Genomic DNA, 26892 nt, shown 5'->3' on the forward strand with positions numbered 1-26892 from the left:
AGGAAAGCCGGCCGCTTCTGCAATGTTGCAAAGTTTCAGGAATGTTTGTGTGTGTTCTTTGTGCTTTTTTGCAGACTGAGTGAATTGTGTAAAGAGAAGACAGGGGGGGGGTTTCTTGACACGCATTTTACATGACGTCACGAGGGGTTTCTGCACCTGCTTATGTACACAGTCAGTTAGTTGTGCCACAGGTAAAACACCTTTATTGTGGGCACTTCTACTTTGTAGGAAATTCATCACTCCTTATCATAGCAATATTAAGACATGCCTAGGCCCAATGTCAAGATCACATGATCTCAAAGCATTACCAAAAAAAGAAAAGAAAAAGGTAATGGTAGCTCCTCTCATAGCAGCCACTATAGACAATGGCAGCTCCTCTCACTACAACCATTACACCCAATGAGAGCTCCTCTCATGGCAGCCACGGTCGCCAATGGGAGCTTCTCTCACGGCAGCCACTGTAGAAAATGCGAGCTCCTGTCATGGCAGTCATTACAGCCAGTGGGAGTTCCTCTTGTTAGCCAAATTGCTCCTTTAATATGGGGAAATTAGCTGAGCAATCGGTAACTATGTATTTATATAGCGGGGCCGCACTCAGCTATGCCAGAATCCGTTTAATGAGACCTTGAATAAAGACAGAAACAAAGGATTCCGAATTAAATAGTGTTTATGTCATTCAAATCACTGATGCATACACACATACAGATAAATCTAAGAAATAAGAGAGAGGAATACAGAGACATGTGCCGTAAGGCAGGTAGGAATATTTTTACGGGAATATACGATACCTTCCTGTAGTCCAGAGTTCCATAGGATCAAGATGAATAAATGGGGGGGGGGGCATGGGGAATAAATAGAGGGCAGGGATAGCCCCTTGCGAGTTCTAGCATGGCTGCTCACTCCGGCAGAGTGGCAGGCTGTATTATAACCCCTGGTTATGGGTGTGGGCTACCCCAGTTATACTGTTTTTCTGGGGATGGGAAGAGGGGTTTCACCCCTCCTAGGTTCCCAGGTGACAAAAGGTGACAAAAGGATTGTGGGGTAGTGAGAATTTGGGAATCTACTCTGAATCCGATGGCTTTTGCAACTCGTGAGGAACAGGAAATTCTCTGCTGACCAGATTAGCATTTTGGAACAAAGGGTGCGAGCTATGCAAACGTCCTGGGATCGCTGCTGCATAGCAGGAGGAACGACTCATCTTGATATCAGGATTGCTGTTGACGGCCCTTTAAGCTGTGGATGTTGCAAGAGGAGGGGGGTGTTTGACACTGACTACGTGACTGTCTGCTTTCTATGACATGGCTGCTGCTGGAACAGAGGTTATACAGGAACATGGCTTCTCTCAGGTTCAGCAGAGGCTGCCCCTGCATCTGCTTCCTAGCTGCTAGCTGCACGGCGCTCTCAGGAGCGGCCGAGTCCAACGGAGCGCGCAGCGACCGTCCCGTATCGTTTGGGGTGGGCGCGCGGCCAGCACAGTAGTCGAGTGCCTGCATAGTGGGCTGCCATGTCCAGTCCGGGAGGTTTGGGCAGGCCCGTTTGCTATCACTCTCCTGGTGTCAGGCTGTTATCTCGGTTTCTGTGTTGCCTCTGTTCCTTTGCTGAACCGTCCAGACTTCAAGGACGGCTCCACATACCAAAGCCTGGGAACGCTACCCCTGGGAAAGTGTGCTCTGTTTATGCTTTGTGTGCTTTGTAATCTCCCGCCGTTTTCAAGCTTTATATTGCCAACTATCGAGCAAGAACCTCATAGCTGTCATCTTATCCTCAATGCACTGTATTGCCTATTTGACCAGTAAAAGCCATCTGCTTGGATTCTAATTGTCTCTGTGGTGATTTCTGGTTCATTGGGTCAAGAGCTTACATTATGACAGCTATCTCTACAACTCTTCTTCAACGATCCCCTAGTCAGGCTGGAGCCCTGGAGGGTTCGCCTGCCACTCGGATGGGAGCTAGGAGGTCGCTCTCCGAGTGAACCGGGACCACTACTTCTTGGAACCCTGGAATCCTCATTTGGGGATCCTACCGTTCTACAGGACATAGTCGCTGAACTCTTCAGGACTAATTTGGAGGCTTGCCGCTTGTGGGGACTGGTACAGACACAGTGGCAATCTCTAGTGAAAGTTCTCTGAATGTTAACGTCGGATGATACTAATACTCGGTTAGACCTCCAGGATTTTGATCAGTTGCTGGATGATGCCCGGCTGGCAACTGAGGACTTACAAGTACTAACAGGATTATTGGACGAACTTATTGCCCGTGAGACTCTCCCATCCACGACCCCTGTTACCCTGGGAAAAGGTACCATGGCAGGAGCCGCAGGTCTTTCCCTGATACCCGATGCAGCTAGCTGCCAAGCTGAAGCCAAGCGGGTCACTGTCCATACGGCCCTCCTCTTTGTGGATTGTACAAAGGATACTACGGTAGCAACCTTGGCCCAACGTTTGGCCTCGACGTTTGGGGCCGACGCACCCGCAATCGCGGTTCGGATACAACCATTGCTAGGCGGGGAACCCGACCCCATACTCACACTCCTGGAAACGGAACTTTTACCGCACGTTACCGCAGCTGAAGCTCTGAAACTTGAAAACCGGAAAGTTCTCGCGGATAAAGAAGCTGCTGAAGCGGCTAAGGCGACGGCCGAAGCTCAAGCCGCAAGGGATAAGGAGTTACAATTGGCTGCGGATCGTGCGCGGACCGGCGGTCGCCCTAAGGACACTGTAAGGGGCGGCCCTCTGTTAGGTCTGTCTTTTTCCCCGGTATTTGTCCCGTCGCGCACGACCCAACGCGCACGCCGCCTTGCAGACTGACGCCAAGACTCCGGAGAGTCTGAAGACGAGGACCTATATGGGGACAGTTCTCAATGGGCCACGAGTTTCCGGACAAGTAAACCTCATCGTACCGGTGGCCCAGGTGAGGATGTTCACCTGTTACGAGCCCAGAATCGGGACCTATCTGACCGTGTCGATCAACTCCAAGAGCTAATGGAACGAATGCTTCAAGACAACAGGCAGTTGCAGCAAGCCCTGAGAGCCCAGGCACAGCCCGTCCCAATACCGGGTCCGGGGGTGCCAGCCCCAATACCGGGTCAGGGGGGGGCAGGCCAACCTCCTGCACCACCTCCGCCTCCCGGAGGTCCCGTTTTACCTGCACCCGGGGCACCCGTCTTACCTGCACCCAGAGCACCCGTGCAACCGGGTCAGCCTCTACGCGGTCCTTGGAAACAACTCAAACTGAAAACTACATATGATGGATCTCTTGAAACCCTACCCTGTTTCTTGCATCAGGTGGACAGCTATATGCGAGAACAGGGACAATTGTTCCCTACCGAGGACAGCCGGGTGCGCTACGTAGCTTCCCTTTTGACAGGTAAAGCAGCCGACTGGATGGTCCTCCAATTTGACACCCGATCCCGCTCTATCCGTTCCCTCAACAATTTCATGACTGCTTTACGTAGGAGGTTTGAGGACCCCTTTCTGGGGGAACGAGCCAAAGCGGAGCTGCTACAACTAAGACAGGGCTCTACTCCAGTCCGAGAATTTGCCGATGAATTTCAAAGACTGGCGAGCAAGATTGTGGGCTGGCCCGAAGCCACCCTAATTCACCATTTCAGGGAAGCCTTACACCCTGACATCCTGAACTGGTCGTACATGCGGGGCGATCCCGACACTCTCGAGGATTGGATTCTATTGGCCGAAGAAGTAGAAAGCCGCCGGCGCTTTATTTCCCTTGTCCGCCAAAAACACAAGGAGAAAAGCGTCCAAAAACCCCAGCCCAAGGCACCACCCCCCGCTACACGGAAGCCGACGCGTCCACCCCAGGATCGCGAAACCCGATTTCAAAGGGGTGCCTGCCTCATTTGTGGGGAACAGGGCCACTTTGCAGCGGTCTGCCCGTACCGCCCTGAACCCTTTCGTCCCAGCACGGCAACTCGAGCTAGGGGACGACCGCAACGCAGAGGCACCGCGGCCACCCGCAGCGCAGCGCCGGGAAGACCCACACCCTCTGCACTTCACGCTGGAGACTCATCCGTTCTGTCTGCATCAACTGACCCAGCCGGGTCCCGGATTACAAGTGCCCCATTGGGGGACAACTTTCCCTCTTCGGACGAAGAGAACCCATGGACTTCTCCGGTTTAAACTTGGAATCTCCCCTTGATTTGTCAAAAAACGGCTCCGGTCTGTGGTGAGTGGAGCGTCTCCACAGGCCTCTGCAGATTCTCCTGCTAAACCGACAGCTCCCACCAAAGTAAAGGAAGTAGAAACCACCGTTTATGTGGACGCAATTCTACAACATCACGAAGGTGGCCCCCAACTACCTGTTAAAGCACTTATTGACTCTGGTTGCAGTCGCACTCTCATAAGTGCAGCCACATTTGCAGCACTCAAAGTCGAGTCCGAGGCTTTACCAGCCCCCATCCAATTTGCCCAAATGGATGGAAGCCATTTCAAAGGGGGTCCAGTTGATCATCGCACTATAGGGGTGGCGATGGGAATTGGCTCCCACTGGGAGCAAATCGACTTTACCATAGCCCCTATTCGGTTCGAAGTGGTCCTGGGAATTAACTGGATTAAAGGTCATTGTCCCAGTATTGATTGGGACACGAACACAATCTCCTTTGACAACCCTAAATGCGACCAGCACCGACAGCAAGTTGCGGTGCTGTCTCCACCCGCTTCGGCATTACTCTCCGAGGTCCCATCACCATCAACCCTCCCTGAAATATACCAGGACTATGCGGATGTCTTTAACATTAAAGAATGTGATACCTTACCCCCTCACTGGGCTACTGACTGTGCAATTGAAGTGGTGAAGGACTGCACATTAACCAAAAGTAAAATCTACCCAATGAGCGCTTCCGAGCGCACTGTGCTTCGGGACTTTTTGGACAAAAACCTTGCCAGAGGGTTCATTCGCCCATCGAATGCTCCCAACTCAGCCCCCGCGTTTTTCGTCCGAAAAAAGGAGGGCGACCTACGGCTCTGCATTGACTTCCGAAAACTCAATGCAGTTACTCAAGCCAACGCCTATCCTATACCACTAATTTCAGATATCTTGGGACAACTACAAGAGGGACGTATTTTTTCTAAATTGGACCTGGTAGAAGCCTACTACCGCGTTCGTATCCGCGAGGGGGACGAACCCCTCACTGCCTTCTCTAGCTGCTTTGGAATGTTTGAATTCCTTGTGATGCCCTTCGGGTTAAAAGGGGCCCCGGGGGTCTTCATGCAACTCATCAATGAAATCCTTCATGATTTACTATACCGCGGAGTGGTGGTTTATTTAGACGACATTCTTATTTATTCGAAAACCATGGACGAGCATGTCACATTGGTCCGAGAAGTTCTACACCGCCTACGCAACCACCAACTCTTCGCAAAGCTGGCTAAATGCGAATTTCACCAGAGCAAAATAACTTTCTTGGGATACATAATCTCCCACCATGGCCTTAGCATGGACCCGGCCAAGGTCCGTTCCATCCTCGAATGGGCACCTCCCTCCAACCGCAAGCAAGTACAACAATTTCTGGGCTTTGCTAATTTCTACCGCGGATTTATTCCTAACTTCGCCCAAATAGCACTGCCCATCACCGACCTTCTAAAAACCAAAGGTAAAGAAAACTCTGCCACTTTACCCTCCGCTAAAATACTGTGGACTGATCAATGCCAGACCGCCTTTGTGGCTCTCAAACGCCTTTTCACATCGGAACCTGTGCTACGGCACCCAGACCCTAACCGAATGTTCATTGTACAAGTCGATGCCTCCGACGTAGCTATGGGGGGGGGGGCCCTGCTGCAAAAAGGACCAGATGGTCTCCTTCATCCCTGTGCTTACTTCTCTAAAAAATTTGCGCACTCCCAATTGAACTGGCCTATTTGGGAGAAAGAAGCCTCAGCTGTTCACCATGCTCTTACTCTATGGCGACAATTCCTAGAATGGTCTAAATACCCCTTCGAAGTTTGGACCGATCACAAGAATCTAGCCGCCCTCACAGGAACCCATAAGTTATCCGCAAAACAACAACGTTGGGCGGAATTCTTTGCTCAATTTCGTTTTGTCCTGAAGCATGTCCCAGGAAAGCAAAACGTTCTCACGGATGCTCTCTCCCGATTGCCTCAATACCCGGCGAAACTCGATCGGCCAACAGACTCTTTATTTACGCCCGCACAAAGAGAAGCCCTACCCGTATTGGCTGTACAAACTCGATCCCAAACGCTGCCCCAGCGACAGCACACGGTCACCAGCGTGCAAACTCCTCCAACCCTACCGGCTGCCCTGCTGCCTCCGCAACGGAACACCACGATGACCGACGCTCCGGCTCCTCCAACCCAACTGGCCGCCCAGCCGCCTGCAGTCTGCGCACCGCAACACGTAAGCGCTTCCCCCTCATCAACCCCCCTAACTGCTCCTACTGCCACTTTAAACAAGGGGGGGGTTCCCGTCTCTGATTCTTTCTTAAAGTCCCTGCGGGAACACTGCCTTATGGAACATTCTGACCAAACCCTGCCTCCTGGTGTAATTGAACAAGGAGGCTCTTGGTACAAAGACTCGAAATTGTATGTGCCCAAAGCGCTCCGAAAAGACGTCTTACACTTGGCCCATGGAATAAAAACCGCTGGACACTTTGGGTTCCTAAAGACCCTTCACCTGTTGCGCAGACAGTTTTGGTGGGGGGGGAATGCGTTCTGATATTGACTCATTCGCAGCTGTCCTATTTGCGCCACGGTCAAACGATCTCAAGGCAAGCCCCCAGGACTACTGCAACCACTTGAAACACCCTCCAAACCCTGGGAAGTGATTGCTATGGACTTTATGACGGATCTCCCTCTCAGCGGGGGAAAAACTGTATTATGGGTTATCACTGACTTATTTTCTAAGCAAATACATTTGGTTCCATGTGCGGGGATCCCCTCCGCTCAGAAATTGGCCCGCCTCTTCGTGTCACATGTCTTTAGACTACATTCGTTTCCGCGCAAGATAATCTGTGACCGCGGCAGTAGCTTTGTTGCAAAGTTTTGGAAAGCTTTTCTCAAATTGGTGGGGGTGGAACAAGGGTTGTCTAGTGCATACCATCCCCAAACGGATGGCCAGACCGAACGTGTTAATGCTGTACTTGAATGTTATTTACGCTGTTATGTCAATTACCACCAAGATAACTGGGTAGAACTGTTGCCTTTTGCAGAATATGCTTACAATAATGCTGTACATCAATCCACTGGTTTCAGCCCGTTTTATGCAATCTATGGACAGGACTTCGGTCCTATCCCCCCAGTAGAAGATTTGGAGGGGGAGGGGGATGCCGACATTGCCTCTTGGGCACACACCCTCCGCACCACATGGCCCTGGCTGATTAGCAACCTTGACCGAGCCAAGCGCAAATACAAAGCACAAGCTGATAAGCATCGGTCCCCCGGTGGGGACCTACAAGTGGGTGACCTGGTATACCTATCCACCAAAAACCTGCGTTCCACCCGTCCGTGCCATAAGCTCAACGCTAAGTACATTGGTCCATTCCCCATCACTCGCATCATAAATCCTGTCACGGTGGAACTATCTCTCCCCAAAACCTTAAGGCGTGTGCACCCCGTTTTCCACATCAGCCTCCTGAAACCCCATAGTGCGTCTCCGCAATGGCATCCAGAATTGCCTCCCGAACAACCCATAATGGTTGGGGGGAGAAGAACATTTCGAGGTCTCCAAAATCCTAGACTTCCGTATTCACCATGGGGTCTTGCAATACTTGGTCCGCTGGAAACACTTCCCCCCTGCCTATGACGAGTGGGTTCGCGCACGAGATGTCTCCGCCCCCAAGCTTGTCAATGCCTTTCATATTGCCTACCCAGACAGACCAGCCCCCTTGCAGGATGGGAGGGGGCCTTAAGGGGAGCAGGATGTCAGGCTGTTATCTCTGTTTCTGTGTTGCCTCTGTTCCTTTGCTGAACCGTCCAGACTTCAAGGACGGCTCCACATACCTCCACAAAGCCTGGGAACGCTACCCCTGGGAAAGTGTGCTCTGTTTATGCTTTGTGTGCTTTGTAATCTCCCGCCGTTTTCAAGCTTTATATTGCCAACTACCGAGCAAGACCCTCATAGCTGTCATCTTATCCTCAATGCACTGTATTGCCTATTTGACCAGTAAAAGCCATCTGCTTGGATTCTAATTGTCTCTGTGGTGATTTCTGGTTCTTTGGGTCAAGAGCTTACACCTGGCTGCCATTGTAGCCAATGGGAGCTTCTCTCATGGCAGCCATTATAGCCAGTGGAGGCTCATCTCATGGCATCCATTGCAGCCAACGGGAGCTCCCCTCATGGCAGCAATTATACCCACTGAGAGCTCCTCTCATGGCAGCCACTGTAGCCAATGGGAGCTCCTCTCATGGCAGCCACTGTAGCCAAAGGGAGCTCCTCTGGGGCAGCCCTTACAGTCACTGGCAGCCATTATAAGCAATGGGAGCTCTTCCCACGTCAGCCATTATAAACAATGGGAACTCCTCTCATGGCAGCTGATACGGCCAATGGGACACCTCTTATTGCAGCCTTTACGGCCAATGGGAGCTCCTCTCATGTCAGACGTTACGGCCAATGGGAGCTCCTCGCCTGGCAGCCATTATGGCCAGTGGGAACTCGTTTCTAGGCAGCCATTGTAGCTAATGGGAGCTCCTCTCATGGCAGCCATTGTATCCAGTGGGAGCACATCTCATGGCAGCCACTGTAGCCAGTGGGAGCTCTTCTCTTGGCAGCCATTGTAGCCAAAGCGATCTCCGCTCGGTGCAGTCATTATAGCCAATGGGAGCTCCTCTCACAGCAGCCACAGTAGCCAATGAGAGCTTCTTTCACAGCAGCCACTGTAGCCAATGGGAGCTCCTCTCATGTCAGCCACTGTAGTTCCTCTCATGGCAGCCTTTATAGCAAATAGGAGCTCCTTTCACGTCAGCCACTGTAGCCAATGGGAGCTCCTCTTATGGCACCCACTATAGCCAAAGGGAGCTGCTCTCATGGCAGCCATTATAGACAATGGGAGCTCCACTCAGGGCAGCAATTACACCCAAAAGGAGCTCCTTGTGGTCAACCATTATAACCAAAGGGAGCTCCTCTCAGGGCAGCCATTATAGTCAATGAGAGCTCCTCTCATGGCAGCCTTTATAGCTAATGAGAGCTCCTTTCACGTCAGCCACTGTAGCCCATGGGAGCTCCTCTCATGGCACCCGCTGTAGCCAGTGGAAGCTCCTCTGATGGCACCCACTGTAGCCAATGAGAGCTCCTCTCACGGCACCCACTGTAGCCAATGGGAGCTCCTCTCATGTCAGCCACTGTAGTTCCTCTCATGGCAGCCTTTATAGCAAATAGGAGCTCCTTTCACGTCAGCCACTGTAGCCAATGGGAGCTCCTCTTATGGCACCCACTATAGCCAAAGGGAGCTGCTCTCATGGCAGCCATTATAGACAATGGGAGCTCCACTCAGGGCAGCAATTACACCCAAAAGGAGCTCCTTGTGGTCAACCATTATAACCAAAGGGAGCTCCTCTCAGGGCAGCCATTATAGTCAATGAGAGCTCCTCTCATGGCAGCCTTTATAGCTAATGAGAGCTCCTTTCACGTCAGCCACTGTAGCCCATGGGAGCTCCTCTCATGGCACCCGCTGTAGCCAGTGGAAGCTCCTCTGATGGCACCCACTGTAGCCAATGAGAGCTCCTCTCACGGCACCCACTGTAGCCAATGGGAGCTCTTCTCATGGCAGCCATTATAGCTAAAGGTAGCTCTTCTCAGGGCAGCCATTATGGCCAAGGGGAGCTCCTCTGAGGCAGCCATTATAGCCAAAGTGAGTTTCTCTCCTGGGAGCCATTATAGCCAATGGGAGATCCTCTCACGTCACCCACTGTAGCCAATGAGAGCTCCTTTCATGGCAGCCACTGTAGACAAAGGGAGCTCCTCACAGCAGCCACTGTAGCCAATGGGAGTTCCTTTCAAGGCACCTGTCAGGCTGTTATCTCGGTTTCTCTGTTGCCTCTGTTCCTTTGCTGAACTGTCCAGACTTCAAGGACAGCTTCACATACCAAAGCCTGGGAACGCTACTCCTGGGAAAGTGTGCTCTGTTTATGCTTTGTGTGTTCTATAATCACCCGCCTTTTTCAAGCCTTATATTGCCAACTAACGAGCCAGACCCTCATAGCTGTCATCTTATCCTATATGCACTGTTTTACCTATTTGACCAGTAAAAGCCATCTGCTTGGATTCTGACTGTCTCTGTGATGATTTCTGGTTCATTGGGTCAAGAGCTGACATTATGACAGCTATCTCTACAACTCTTCTTCAACGATCCCCTAGTCAGGCTAGAGCCCTGGAGGGTTCGCCTGCCACTCGGATGGGAGCTAGGAGGTCGCTCTCCGAGTGAACCGGGACTACTACTTCCTGGAACCCTGGAGTCCTCATGTGGGGATCCTACCCTTCTACAGGACATAGTCGCTGAACTTTTTAGGACTACTCTAGAGGCTTGCCGCTTGGAGGGACTAGTACAAACACAGTGGCAATCTCTAGTGAAAGTTCTCTGGATGTTAACCTCGGATGATACTAATACTCGTTTAGATCTCCAGGATTTTGATCAGTTGCTGGATGATGCCCGGCTGGCAACTGAGGACTTACAGGTACTAACCGGATTATTGGATGAACTTATTGCCCGTGAGTCTCTCCCATTCTCGGCCCCTACTACCCTGGGAAAAGGTACCATGGCAGGAGCCGCAGGTCTTTCCCTGATACCCGATGCAGCTAGTTGTCAAGCTGAAGCCAAGCGGGTCGCTGTCCATACGGCCCTCCTCTTTGTGGATTGTACAAAGGATACTACGGTAGCCACCTTGGCCCAACGTTTGGCCTCGACGTTTGGGGCCAACGCACCCGCTATCGCGGTTCGGATACAACCATTGCTGGGCGGGGAACCCAACCCCATACTCTCACTCCTGGAAACAGAACTTTTACCGCACGTTACCGCAACTGAAGCTCTAAAACTCGAAGCCCGAAAGGTTCTCGCAGATAAAGAAGCAGCTGAAGCGGCTAAGGCGGCAGCCGAAGCCCAAGCCGCAAGGGATAAGGAGTTACAATTGGCTGCGGATCGTGCGCGGACCGGCGGTCGCCCTAAGGACACTGTAAAGAGCGGCCCTCCGTTAGGTCTGTCTTTTTCCCCGGTGTTTGTCCCGTCGCGCACGACCCAACGCGCACGCCGCCTTGCAGACCGATGCCAAGACTCCGGAGAGTCTGCTGACGAGGACTATATGGGGACAGTTCTCAATGGGCCACGAGTTTCCGAACAAGTAAACCTCATCGTACCGGTGGCCCAGGAGAGGATGTTCACCTGTTACGAGCCCAAAATCGAGAGTTGTCCGACCGCGTCGATCAACTCCAAGAGCTAATGGAACAAATGCTGCAGGACAACAGGCAGTTGCAGCAAGCCCTGATAGCCCAAGCACAGCCCGTCCCAATACCAGGTCAGGGGGGACCAGTCCAACCTCCTGCACCATCTCCACCTCCCGGAGCTCCCATTCTACCTGCACCCGGAGCACCTGTGCCACCGGGTCAGCCTGTGCAACCGGGTCAACCCATACCCGGCCCTTGGAAACAGCTCAAGTTGAAAACTACGTATGATGGATCTCTTGAAGCCCTACCCTGTTTCTTGCATCAGGTGGACAGTTATATGCGAGAACAGGGACAATTGTTCCCTACCGAGGACAGCCGGGTGCGCTATGTAGCTTCCCTTCTGACAGGCAAAGCGGCTGACTGGATGGTCCTCCAATTCGACACCCGATCCCGCTCTATCCGTTCCCTCAACAATTTCATGACTGCTTTACGTAGGAGGTTTGAGGACCCCTTTCTGGGGGAACGGGCCAAAGCGGAGCTGCTACAACTAAGACAGGGCTCTACTCCAGTCCGAGAGTTTGCCAATGAATTCCAAAGACTGGCGAGCAAAATTGTGGGCTGGCCCGAGGCCACCCTAATTCACCATTTCAGGGAAGCCTTACACCCTGACGTCCTGAACTGGTCGTACATGCGGGGCGATCCCGACACTCTCGAGAATTGGATTCTCTTAGCCGAAGAAGTAGAAAGCCGCCGGCGCTTTATTTCCCTTGTCCGCCAAAAACACAAGGAGAAAAGCGCCCAAAAGCCCCAGCCCAAGGCACCACCCCCCGCTATACGGAAGCCGACACGTCCACCCCAGGAGCGCGAAACCCAATTCCAAAGGGGTGCCTGCCTCATTTGTGGGGAACAGGGCCACTTTGCAGCGGTCTGCCCGTACCGCCCAGAACCCTTTCGTCCCAGCACGGCAACTCAAGCTAGGGGACGACCGCAACGCAGCGGCACCGTGGCCACCCGCAGCGCAGCGCCGGGAAGACCCACACCCTCTGCACTTCACGCTGGAGACTCATCCGTCCTGCCTGCATCAACTGACCCAGCCGGGTCTCGGACTACAAGTGCCCCATTGGGGGACAACTTTCCCTCTTCGGACGAAGAGAACCCATGGACTTCTCCGGCTTTAAACCTGGAATCTCCCCTTGATTTGTCAAAAAACGGCTTCGGTCTGTGGTGAGTGGAGCGTCTCCACAGACCTCTGCAGATTCTCCTGCTAAACCGACAGCTCCCACCAAAGTAAAAGAAGTAGAAACCACCGTTTATGTAGACGCCATTCTACAACATCACGAAGGTGGCCCCCAACTACCCGTTAAAGCACTTATTGACTCTGGTTGCAGTCGCACTCTCATAAGCGCAGCCACATTCGCAGCACTCAAAGTTGGGTCCGAGGCTTTACCAGCCCCCGTCCAATTTGCCCAAATGGATGGGAGCCATTTCAAAGGGGGTCCAGTTGATCATCGCACTATAGGGGTGGCAATGGGAATTGGCTCTCACTGGGAACAAATCGACTTTACCATAGCCCCTATTCGATTCGAGGTGGTTCTGGGAATTAACTGGATTAAAGGTCATTGTCCCAGTATCGATTGGGACACGAACACAATCTCCTTTGACAACCCTAAATGCGATCAGCACCGACAGCAAGTTGCGGTGCTGTCTCCACCCGCTTCGGCATTACTCTCCGAGATTCCATCAACACCAGCCCTCCCTGAAATATACCAAGACTTCGCGGATGTCTTTAACATTAAAGAATGTGATGCCTTACCCCCTCACCGGGCTACTGACTGTGCAATTGAAGTGGTGAAGGACTGCACATTAACCAAAAGTAAAATCTACCCAATGAGCGCTTCCGAGCGCACTGTGCTCCGGGACTTTTTGGACAAAAACCTTGCCAGAGGGTTCATTCGCCCATCGAATGCTCCCAACTCAGCCCCCGCGTTTTTTGTCCGAAAAAAGGAGGGCGACCTACGCCTCTGCATTGACTTCCAAAAACTCAATGCAGTTACTCAAACCAACGCCTATCCTATACCACTAATTTCAGATATCTTGGGACAACTACAAGAAGGACATTTTTTTTCTAAATTGGACCTGGTAGAAGCCTACTACCGCGTCCGCATCCAAGAGGGGGACGAACCCCTCACTGCCTTCTCTAGCTGCTTTGGAATGTTTGAATTCCTTGTGATGCCCTTCGGGTTAAAAGGGGCCCCGGGGGTCTTCATGCAACTCATCAATGAAATCCTTCATGATTTGCTGTACCGCGGAGTAGTGGTTTATCTAGACGACATTCTCATTTATTCAAAAACCATGGACGAGCATGTCACATTGGTCCGAGAAGTTCTACGCCGCCTACGCACCCACCAACTCTTCGCAAAGCTGGCTAAATGCGAATTTCACCAGAGCAAAATAACTTTCTTGGGATACATAATCTCCCACCATGGCCTTAGCATGGACCCGGACAAAGTCCGTTCTGTCCTCGAATGGGCACCTCCCTCCAACCGCAAGCAAGTACAACAATTCCTGGGCTTTGCTAATTTTTACCGCGGATTTATTCCAAACTTCGCCCAAATAGCACTGCCCATCACCGACCTTCTAAAAACCAAAGGTAAAGAAAACTCTGCCACATTGCCCTCCGCTAAAATACTGTGGACTGATCAATGCCAAGCCGCCTTTGTAGCTCTCAAACGGCTTTTCACATCAGAACCGGTGCTACGGCACCCAGACCCTAATCGAATGTTCATTGTGCAAGTCGATGCCTCCGACGTAGCTATGGGGGGGGGCCCTGCTGCAAAAAGGACCTAATGGTCTCCTTCATCCTTGCGCTTATTTCTCTAAGAAGTTTGCGCACTCCCAATTGAACTGGCCTATTTGGGAGAAAGAAGCCTCAGCTGTTCACCATGCTCTTACCCTTTGGCGACAGTTCCTAGAAGCGTCCAAAGTCCCCTTCGAAGTTTGGACCGATCACAAGAATCTGGCCGCTCTCACAGGAACCCATAAATTATCCGCAAAACAACAACGTTGGGCGGAATTCTTTGCTCAGTTTCGTTTTGTTCTGAAGCATGTCCCAGGAAAACAAAACGTTCTCGCGGATGCTCTCTCCCGATTGCCTCAATACCCAGCAAAACTCGATCGGCCAACAGACTCTATTTACGCCCGCACAAAGAGAAGCCCTGCCCGTATTGGCTGTACAAACCCGATCCCAAACGCGGCAACACACAGTCACCAGCGGGCAAACTCCTCCAACCCTACCGATTACTCTCCTACCTCCGAGACGGGACACCACGATAGCTCCGGCTCCGGGTCCGACTCCTCCAACTCAACCGGCCGCCCGGCCGCCTGAAGTCTACGCACCGCAACACGTAAGCGTTTCCCCCTCGCCAACCCCCCTACCTACTCCTACTACTATTTTGAACGAGGGGGGGGGGTTCCCGTCTCTGATTCTTTCATAAAGTCCCTGCGGGAACACTGCCTTATGGAACATTCTAATCAAACCCTGCCTCCTGGTGTTATTGAACAAGGGGGCTCTTGGTACAAAGACTCAAAATTGCATGTACCCAAAGCGCTCCGAAAAGACGTCTTACACTTGGCCCATGGAATGAAAACCGCAGGGCACTTTGGGTTTCTAAAGACCCTTCACTTGTTGCGCAGACAGTTTTGGTGGGGGGGAATGCGTTCTGATATTGACTCTTTTATTTGCAGCTGTCCTATTTGCGCCACAGTCAAACGATCTCAAGGCAAGCCCCCAGGACTACTGCAACCGCTTGAAATACCCTCCAAACCCTGGGAAGTGATTGCTATGGATTTTATGACGGATCTCCCTCTCAGCGGGGGAAAAACTGTACTATGGGTTATCACTGACTTATTTTCCAAGCAAATACATTTGGTTCCATGCGCAGGGATCCCCTCCGCTCAGAAATTGGCCCGCCTCTTCGTGTCACATGTCTTTAGACTACATTCGTTTCCGCGCAAAATAATCTGCGACCGCGGCAGTAGCTTTGTTGCAAAGTTTTGGAAAGCTTTTCTCAAATTGGTGGGGGTGAAGCAGGGATTGTCTAGTGCATACCATCCCCAAACGGATGGCCAGACCGAACGTGTTAATGCTGTACTTGAATGTTATTTGCGCTGTTATGTCAATTACCACCAAGATAACTGGGTAGAACTGTTACCTTTTGCAGAATATGCTTACAATAATGCTGTACATCAGTCCACTGGTTTCAGCCCGTTTTATGCAATATATGGACAGGATTTTGGTCCTATCCCCCCTGTGGAGGATGTGGAAGGGGAGGGGGATGCCGACATTGCCTCTTGGGCACACACCCTCCGCACTACGTGGCCCTGGCTGATTAGCAATCTTGCCCGAGCCAAGCGCTTATACAAAGCACAAGCCGATAAGCATCGGTCCCCCGGTGGGGATCCACAAGTAGGGAACCTGGTCTACCTATCCACCAAGAATTTGCGTTCCACCCGACCGTGCCATAAGCTCAACGCTAAGTACATTGGCCCATTTCCCATCACTCGCATCATAAATCCTGTCACGGTGGAACTATCTCTCCCCAAAACCTTAAGACGTGTGCACCCCGTTTTCCACATCAGCCTACTGAAACCCCATATTGCTTCTCCGCAATGGCATCCAGAACTGCCTCCCGAACAGCCCATAATGGTGGTGGGGGGGAAGAACATTTCGAGGTCTCCAAGGTCCTAGACTCCCGTATTCACCATGGAATTTTACAATACCTAGTTCGCTGGAAACACTTCCCCCCTGCCTATGATGAGTGGGTTCGCGCACGAGATGTCTCCGCCCCCAAGCTCGTCAACGCCTTTCACATTGCCTACCCAGACAGACCAGCCCCCTTACAGGATGGGAGGGGGCCTTAAGGGGAGCAGGATGTCAGGCTGTTATCTCGGTTTCTCTGTTGCCTCTGTTCCTTTGCTGAACTGTCCAGACTTCAAGGACAGCTTCACATACCAAAGCCTGGGAACGCTACTCCTGGGAAAGTGTGCTCTGTTTATGCTTTGTGTGTTCTATAATCACCCGCCTTTTTCAAGCCTTATATTGCCAACTAACGAGCCAGACCCTCATAGCTGTCATCTTATCCTATATGCACTGTTTTACCTATTTGACCAGTAAAAGCCATCTGCTTGGATTCTGACTGTTTCTGTGGTGATTTCTGGTTCATTGGGTCAAGAGCTGACAGCACCCACTGTAGCCAATGGGAGTTCCTCTCCTGGCAGCCATTATAGCCAATGGGAGTTCCTCTCACACCACCTACTGTAGCCAATGAGAGCTCCTCTCACGGCACCCACTGTAGTCAATGGGAGTTCCTCTCACAGCACCCATTGTAGCCAATGGGAGTTTCGCTCCTGGCAGCCATTATAGCCAATGGGAGTTCCTCTCATGGCACCCACTGTAGCCAATGAGAGCTCCTCCCATGGCAGCCACTGTAGACAAAGGGAGCTCCTCACGGCACCCACTGTAGCCAATGGGAGTTCCTCTCATGGCAGCCACTGTAGCCAATGGGTGCCACGAGAGTATCTCCCTTTGGCTATAATGGTTGCCATGAGAACTCACTGGCTGTAATGACTGCCATGAGAGGAGTTTCCATTTGGCTATTGTGCTGCCCCCAGGCAGAATTAGTAGCTTTCTAGTATGTGTAGGTTTACAGTTCATGTTTTGTATTAGTAATATACTACGAAATAGTACTTGCCCTTTAAGAAAGGTGCATGCTAGTTATTGTAGTCAATGGGACTCAGTAGTCACATGTTTCTGTATTAGTTCACTGATTGGTCAGAGGTTAGGTTCTAATTTGCCCAGGAAAACTAGGCACCTTTTTTACTGAATGAGACTGAGGAATAGAGAGGTGCGAGAATCTATTATGTTTTCAAGAATAGCTACTGGACTCTCATCTAGAAAAGGACTGCTGATATCACCTATTCAGGTTGTGAGTAACCCTGAACTGTTTTGGATTTATGCAGATCTCAAAATAAAGAATGATTGAAACCCTGTGGCTTCCAGTTTAACACTTTTCTTGCGAAGGGCCTTAACAACTAGCCCCTGGCCAGGAACAGCTACAGTGGCTGCCGTGAGAGTAGCTCCCTTTGGCTATAATGGCTGCCGTGAGAGGGGATACCATTGGCTATAATCACTACCATGAGAAGAGCTCCCATTGGTTACAATGACGGCCATGAGAGGATCTCCCTTTGGCTCTAGTGGTTGCCATGAGTGGAGCTCCCACTAGCTGTATCGGCTGCCAGGAGAGAAGCTCCCACTGGCTGTAACAGCTGCCATGAGGGGAGTTCCTATTGCTTATAACGGCTGCAATGAGAGGAACTGGCATTTGTTATAATGGCTGCCCACGAGAAGCTCCTTTTGGCTATAATTGCTACAGTGAGCGGAGCTCCCATTGGCTACAGTGGCTGGCATGATAGGAGCTTCCATTTGGCCACATTTGCTGCCGTGAGAGGAGTTCCTATTGGCTACAGTGGCTGCCATGAGAGGAACTGCCATTGGCTATAACGTTTGCCAGGAGACTCCTGGACACCTCTGCATTAAATGCAACCCTTGTAATCCAACTAAATCCTGAGTATACTTTGCAAGCATGCATTAATGCAAATCTTGTATTCCAACTAAATCAGACTATACTTCAAAACTCTACATTTAAGCAAATCTTGTATTCCAAGTAAATCCTGAGTATACCTTACAACTATGCATTTTAGCAAATCTTCTATTCCAACTAAATGCAGACTATACTTTGCAATCATGCATTAAACCAGGGGTGGGGAACATCAGGTCCGGGGGCCATTTAAGGCCCACGAAATCATTTGGTCTGGCCCTTCCTGGGTCCTGGCAGATCTCTAGCTCAGAAGGATCTAAGACTGGCAATTAGGGTGGTCAATTTGGTTTGTTCCGAACCGAAAAACAGCAGAATTTCCCCCGATTCAGCGATTTCCAGTTCAGAGAGAGCCAAATTCAAAAAGGGTGGGAAAACAAGGAGCCGGATTCAGCGAGTTCGGGCAGATGCCGAATAAATTCAGGTAAATTCGGCGGCCCCGAAGCAGCAGCATAACCGTCAGTTAGTTAGCAGCATTCTCCCGCGGCCAATTGTGGCCCAAGCTGGGTCTTCTCCTGGCCAATCAGAGCAGGGATTCTAACTTTTGAAATGGCCGGGAGAAGACTCCCATCCTGACCGTTTTCATTCCCTTCCATTTTGGTGGAGCTGCTGCTGCGAGGTCTGATTCCTGACTGGGCTGAGCTGCTGTTGCTTACCGGAATAGGATTGGATTTACTTCTCCGTGCTCCTGTCCTGCTGGAAGACATCCACAGTTTGATTTTGGTTTTTTTTCTCTATACTTTTATTTCTAACCCTAACCCTAACCCTAACCCTAACCCTAACCCAACCAATCCCAACCCTAACCCTAACCCTAACCCTAACCCTAACCCTGTCATGGTCTCTGACATAACTATGGTATTCTATGAACATGTATGTGCAGGATTAATTCCATATAGAGCTAGTACACATCATACAAACTGGGCCACTGCACAGGTTTGTGTAATGTATAATGAAAGGCTGTGTAATGCTGACAGGCTGATGGAATATTCTCAAGGTCAGCTCTATCAAGAGCTACCTAAGAAAGTCGCTTTAGTCCTTGTCCTTGAAGGGGCAAAGCAGAGCACCTTTCCTTATCTATCAATAAGATGTGACCAAAATCACCTTTCTGACTCAGCTGCCTGATGTCAATCACAAAAGCAGGACACTTTTGTCCTTCTCAGGGTCTTAAGATATCTTAATGTACTAAGAGTACATTAATAGCTGAAACTGTACTTATTATTGCTTAAAGGCATTAAAGTTCTCTCAAAGATATGAGTAATATGCTTTCTTGCTCTTCTGTAATCTCGCTAAAGGCTATGCTACTGACTACTGTAAACAAAGACACTTTGCAAGTGACAATGTAAGCTATAATTGTGTTTCATGAGTTATATAGTTAAATGTTGTGCTTCAGATCTCTAAGTAGTCTCATTTAATGCGTATTGTCCTAACGAAGAGGATGGTATACAAATTATGTATATAACGTGATCATGTAACTCAGAAATAAGTGTTTATACTTTAAGCAAAGTGGACTAAAGGAAAGGACGCCCATATCTGAACATAAAGAGCTGAACAGCTGCTAGTAAGCCATTTCTGCACTGCACATCATATCAGACAAAGGGAATAAAAGGTATCCCTCTTAATGGATAAGAAAGAGGAGATAAAGGATCTCTCTTCACCCTTAACGAGTCTAGAAACAGTATAAATACAGCCACAGTACAGCCAGCACTTCAGATTATTATTGCTGGCAGACTGCAGCTGTCTGAAGTAACATTTCTCCATCTCAGAGGCCTGGGATGTAAAACATTGAGACTCTGATCCTTGCGTGGACAGCAGTTCTCTGAGGTATCTTGAAGTATCAAGATCTAGATATTTCAACATATCTTACTTACAGTCTTCTTGTGAGACTGCTCTATTCCTAGAAGAAGATAAAGACCCTTAGAATTCCTATTCTTTGAATGGGAACCTCAGTGATCTTTCCATATATTGGAACACTGAGAGTCCATTGGATTTATGGATTCTTACAAACTAAACCTATTTGGCTTACCAATGCTAAAGAGCATCCTGAACACAGGGCTAATAGCTAGACCTCTGAGATTGTCTCAGAAGGTCCTCTACTTAACAGAGGGACTTCTGAACCTCCTCAGAGCAAGAGACCAGAGATGTTCCTGAAGGGAAAGGAGACTCTTTGTACTCTGTGAGATATGCACAACGCTGATACATTGTACAGCGCATACACAGATTGGCACAGCCAGAGACTTTAAACAGCTTTAAGCTAACACATAATATTTATATATTCAGCATTGCTGCCTACAATTAGAAAGAATATGCATAGCATGTACATAGACAATGCCTGATCTTAATGATGAACAGTTAAGAATATTAATAGAAGTCTTTAAAGGATTCAAGACTTAGAAAATACAGATACTCTGGGATAACTTCATATGTTCTCATAGAGCTTAAAGGACTACAGATGACACAACAAGGTATAGTGTGTCTTCTGTACTGAAATATTATGATGATTTAAGTTAGGATGCTTCTAACCAAATCTTTCTCCAAAGAATTACCATATTTTGACAGGATTTCTGTAACCTTATATTCTGAATGAAAGTGCATTGCACTAAGGATACTTTAAGAGTATATTCTGACTAAGACACTAATTTATGACGGCATAGAGAGTGTGAATGATTACTTGCTATATAAACATGTTTAAGACTAATGATGTCAAGCCTTATATGATATTTTAAGGCTTTGCAACCAAAAAGCATATATTATATAATGTAAATAAATGTGTTTTTTATACTTCTACTCTTGTCCAGTATTATAAATTTATTGGCGTGTTCAAGAGATTTTCTAGGAACCACAACGAGTTTCTAGGAACCGTTGATTTGGGTCTAGTGGTGTCTCGCTGAATAAGATAACATTTCCCTTCTCAGGAAGGGATCCTTTCTAAGAGTGTAGGCACTTAACGGCCCGAACTGTGACAACCCTGACCCTAACCCTAACCCTAACCCTAACCCTAACCCTAAGCCCAAACCATAACCCTAACCAAACCAAACCAAACCAAACCCAAACCAACCCTAACCCTAATGCTAACCCTAAACCTAATGCTAACCCTAACTCTAATCGAACCAAACCCAACCCTACCCTAACCCTAACCCCTAACCTCTAACCCTAACCCTAACCCAACCAATCCCAACCCAACACTACCATAAACCTAACCCCAACCCTCACACTAACCCTAACCCTAACCCTGTCATGGTCTCTGACATAACTATGGTATTCTGTGAACATGTGCAGGATTAATTCCATATAGAGCTAGTACACATCACGCAAACTGGGCCACTGGGCCCTAAGGATACTTTATGAGTATATTCTGACTAAGACACTCCTTTATGGCGGCATAGAGAGTGTGAATGATTACATGCTATATAAATATGTTTAAGACTAATGATGTCTAGCCTTATATGATATTTTATGGCTTTGCAACCAAAAACCATGAATATAATGTAAATAAAAGTGTTTTTTATACTTCTACTCTTTTCCAGAAATATAAATTTATTGGTGTGTTCAAGAGATTTTCTAGAAAACATAACAAGTTTCTAGGAACTGTTGATTTCGGTCTAGTGGTGTCTCGCTGAATAAGATAACATATCCCTTCTCAAGAAGGGATCCTTTCTAAGAGTATAGGCGCTTAACGGTCCGAACCGCGACAACCCTGACCCTAACCCTAAACGTAACCCTAACGCTAACCCTAACCCTAACACTAACACCAACCCCTAACCATAAAGCTAACCCTAACCCTACCAATCCCAACCCTACCCTAACCCGAACCCGAACCCCTAACCCGAACCCTATCATGGTCTCTGAAATAAACCAAACCCTAACCCTAACCCAACCAATCCCAACCCTAACCCTAACCCTAACCCTAACCCTAACCCCAAACCATAACCCTAACCCAAACCTAATCCTAAACCTAACCCTAACCCTAACCCTAACCCTAACCCTAACCCCAAACCATAACCCTAACGCTGTGATGGTCTCTGACATAACCCAAACCCTAACCCTAACCCTATCCCTAACCCAACCAATCCCAACCCGAACCCGAACCCGAACCCGAACCCGAACCCCTAACCCTAACCCTGTCATGGTCTCTGACATAAACCAAAGATTAACCCTAACCCAACCAATCCCAACCCAACCCCAACCCCAACCCCAACCCAACCCTTCGCTAACCCTAACCCTAACCCTAACCCTAACCCAACCAATCCCAACCCAACACTACCGTAACCCTAACCCTTACCCTCACACTAACCCTAACATTAACCCTGTCATGGTCTGTGACATAACTATGGTTTTCTGTGAACATGTGCAGGATTAATTCCATATAGAGCTAGTACATATCATGCAAACTGGGCCACTGGGCACTAAGGATACTTTAAGAGTATATTCTGACTAAGACACTCCTTTATGGCGGCATAGAGAGTGTGAATGATTACTTGTTATATAAACATGTTTAAGACTAATGATGTCTAGCCTTATATGATATTTTAAGGCTTTGCAACCAAAAAGCATATATATAATGTAAATAAATGTGTTTTTATACTTCTACTCTTGTCCAGTATTGTAAATTTATTGGGGTGTTCAAGAGATTTTCTAGGAACCATGAAAAGTTTCTAGGAACTGTTGATTTCGGTCTAGTGGTGTCTCGCTGAATAAGAAAACATATCCCTTCTCAGGAAGGGATCATTTCTAAGAGTGTAGGCACTTAACGGCCCGAACCGCGACAACCCTGACCCTGACCCTAACTCTAACCCTAAATGTAACCCTAACCCTAACCCTAACCCCTAACCCTTCCCCTAACCCCTAACCCCTAACCCCTAACCCCTAACCCTAACCCTAACCCTAACCCTAACCCTACCAATCCCAACACTACCCTAACCCTAACCCTAACCCTGTCATGGTCTCTGAAATAAACCAAACCCTAACCCTAACCCTAACCCTAACCCAACCAATCCCAACCCTAACCCTAACCCTAAACCTAACCCTAACCCTTTCATGGTCTCTGACATAACTATGGTATTCTGTGAACATGTGCAGGATTAATTCCATATAGAGCTAGTACACATTATGCAAACTGGGCCACTGGGCACTAAGGATACTTTATGAGTATATTCTGACTAAGACACTCCTTTATGGCGGCATACAGAGTGTGAATGATTACTTGCTATATAAACATGTTTAAGACTAATGATGTCTAGCCTTATATGATATTTTAAGGCTTTGCAACAAAAAAAGCATATATATACTATAAATAAATGTGTTTTTATACTTCTCCTCTTGTCCAGTATTGTAAATTTATTGGGGTCTTCAAGAGATTTTCTAGGAACCATAACAAGTTTCTAGGAACCGTTGATTTCGGTCTAGTGGTGTATCGCTGAATAAGATAACATATCCCTTCTCAGGAAGGGATCCTTTCTAAGAGTGTAGGCACTTAACGGCCCGAACCGTGACAACCCTGACCCTGACCCTAACCCTAACCCTAAACGTAACCCTAACGCTAACCCTAACCCTAACCCTAACACTAACCCTAACACTAACCCTATCCCTAACCCAACCAATCCCAACCCGAACCCGAACCCGAACCCGAACCCCTAACCCTAACCCTGTCATGGTCTCTGACATAAACCAAACCCTAACCCTAACCCAACCAATCCCAACCCAACCCCAACCCCAACCCCAACCCTTCCCTAACCCTAACCCTAACCCTAACCCAACCAATCCCAACCCAACACTACCGTGACCCGAACCCTTACCCTCACACTAACATTAACCCTGTCATGGTCTCTGACATAACTATGGTATTTTGTGAACATGCGCAGGATTAATTCCATATAGAGCTAGTACACATCATGCAAACTGGGCCACTGGGCACTAAGGATACTTTAAGAGTATATTCTGACTAAGACAATCCTTTATCTTAGAGAGTGTGAATGATTACTTCCTATATAAACATGTTTAAGACTAATGATGTCTAGCCTTATATGAAATTTTAAGGCTTTGCAACCAAAAAGCATATCTATAATGTAAATAAATGTGTTTTTTATACTTCTACTCTTTTCCAGAAATATAAATTTATTGGTGTGTTCAAAAGATTTTCTTGAAATCATACCAAGTTTCTAGGAACTGTTGATTTTGGTGTAGTGGTGTCTTGCTGAATAAGATAACATATTCTTTCTCAGGAAGGGATCCTTTCTAAGAGTATAGGCAATTAAAGGCGCGAACCGCGACAACCCTGACCCTGACCCTGACCCTAACCCTAACCCTAACCCTAACCCTAACCCTAACCCTAACCCTATCCCTAACCCTAATCTGAACCCGAACCCAAAACCTAACCCGAACCCGAAACGAACCAGAAGCCTAACCCTAACCCTAACCCTAACCCCAAACCATAACCCTCACCCTAACCCTAACCCAATCCTATCCCTAACCCTAACCCTAACCCTAACCCTAACCCTAACCTAATCCTTTCAAAAAGAGTGTAGGCACTTAACGGCCCGAACTGTGACAACCCTGACCCTGACCCTGACCCTAACACTAACCCTAACCCATAACCCTAACCCCAAACCATAACCATAACCCTAACCCTAACCCTAACCCTAACCCTAACCAAACCAAACCAAACCCAAACCAACCCTAACCCTAACCCTAACCCTAATGCTAACCCTAAACCTAATGCTAACCCTAACCCTAATCCAACCAAACCCAACCCTACCTTAACCCTAACCCTAACCCTGTCATGGTCTCTGACATAACCCTAACTCTAACCCTAACCCAACGAATCCCAACTCAACCCTTCCCTAACCCTAACCCTAATCCAACCAATCCCAACCCAACACTACCATAAACCTAACCCTAACCCTCACACTAACCCTAACCCTAACCCTGTCATGGTCTCTGATATAACTATGGTATTCTGTGAACATGTGCAGGATTAATTCCATATAGAGCTAGTACACATCACGCGAACTGGGCCACTGGGCCCTAAGGATACTTTATGAGTATATTCTGACTAAGACACTCCTTTATGGCGGCATAGAGAGTGTGAATGATTACATGCTATATAAACATGTTTAAGACTAATGATGTCTAGTCTTATATGATATTTTATGGCTTTGCAACCAAAAACCATATATATAATGTAAATAAAAGTGTTTTTTATACTTCTACTCTTTTCCAGAAATATAAATTTATTGGTGTGTTCAAGAGATTTTCTAGAAAACATAACAAGTTTCTAGGAACTGTTGATTTCGGTCTAGTGGTGTCTCGCTGAATAAGATAACATATCCCTTTTCAGGAAGGAATCCTTTCTAAGAGTATAGGCGCTTAACGGCCCGAACCGCAACAACCCTGACCCCGACCCTAACCCTAAACGTAACCCTAACGCTAACCCTAACCCTAACATTAACCCCAACCCCTAACCCTAAAGCTAACCCTAAACCTACCAATCCCAACCCTACCCTAACCCGAACCCTAACCCCTAACCCCTAACCCTAACCCTATCATGGTCTCTGAAATAAACCAAACCCTAACCCTAACCCAACCAATCCCAATCCCAACCCTAACCCGAACCCTAACCCTAACCGTAACCCTAACCCCAAACCATAACCCTAACCCAAACCCAAACCTAATCCTAACCCTAACCCTAACCCTAACCCTAACCCTAACCCTAACCCTAACCCAACCAAACCCTAACCCTAACCCTAACCCTAACCCTAACCCCAAACCATAACCCTAACGCTGTAATGGTCTCTGACATAACCCAAACCCTAACCCTAACCCTATCCCTAACCCAACCAATCCCAACCCGAACCCGAACCCGAACCCCTAACCCTAACCCTGTCATGGTCTCTGACATAAACCAAAGATTAACCCTAACCCAACCAATCCCAACCCAACCCCAACCCCAACCCCAACCCAACCCTTCGCTAACCCTAACCCTAACCCTAACCCTAACCCAACCAATCCCAACCCAACACTACCGTAACCCTAACCCTTACCCTCACACTAACCCTAACATTAACCCTGTCATGGTCTGTGACATAACTATGGTTTTCTGTGAACATGTGCAGGATTAATTCCATATAGAGCTAGTACACATCATGCAAACTGGGCCACTGGGCACTAAGGATACTTTAAGAGTATATTCTGACTAAGACACTCCTTTATGGCGGCATAGAGAGTGTGAATGATTACTTGTTATATAAACATGTTTAAGACTAATGATGTCTAGCCTTATATGATATTTTAAGGCTTTGCAACCAAAAAGCATATATATAATGTAAATAAATGTGTTTTTATACTTCTACTCTTGTCCAGTATTGTAAATTTATTGGGGTGTTCAAGAGATTTTCTAGGAACCATGAAAAGTTTCTAGGAACTGTTGATTTCGGTCTAGTGGTGTCTCGCTGAATAAGAAAACATATCCCTTCTCAGGAAGGGATCATTTCTAAGAGTGTAGGCACTTAACGGCCCGAACCGCGACAACCCTGACCCTGACCCTGACCCTAACCCTAACCCTAAATGTAACCCTAACCCTAACCCTAACCCCTAACCCTTCCCCTAACCCCTAACCCCTAACCCTAACCCTAACCCTACCAATCCCAACCCTACCCTAACCCTAACCCTAACCCTGTCATGGTCTCTGAAATAAACCAAACCCTAACCCTAACCCTAACCCAACCAATCCCAACCCTAACCCTAAGCCTAAACCTAACCCTAACCCTTTCATGGTCTCTGACATAACTATGGTATTCTGTGAACATGTGCAGGATTAATTCCATATAGAGCTAGTACACATTATGCAAACTGGGCCACTGGGCACTAAGGATACTTTATGAGTATATTCTGACTAAGACAC

This window comes from Euleptes europaea, chromosome 3 (genome assembly GCF_029931775.1).
Source record: "Euleptes europaea isolate rEulEur1 chromosome 3, rEulEur1.hap1, whole genome shotgun sequence".
In the NCBI taxonomy this organism is placed as follows: Eukaryota; Metazoa; Chordata; class Lepidosauria; order Squamata; family Sphaerodactylidae; genus Euleptes; species Euleptes europaea.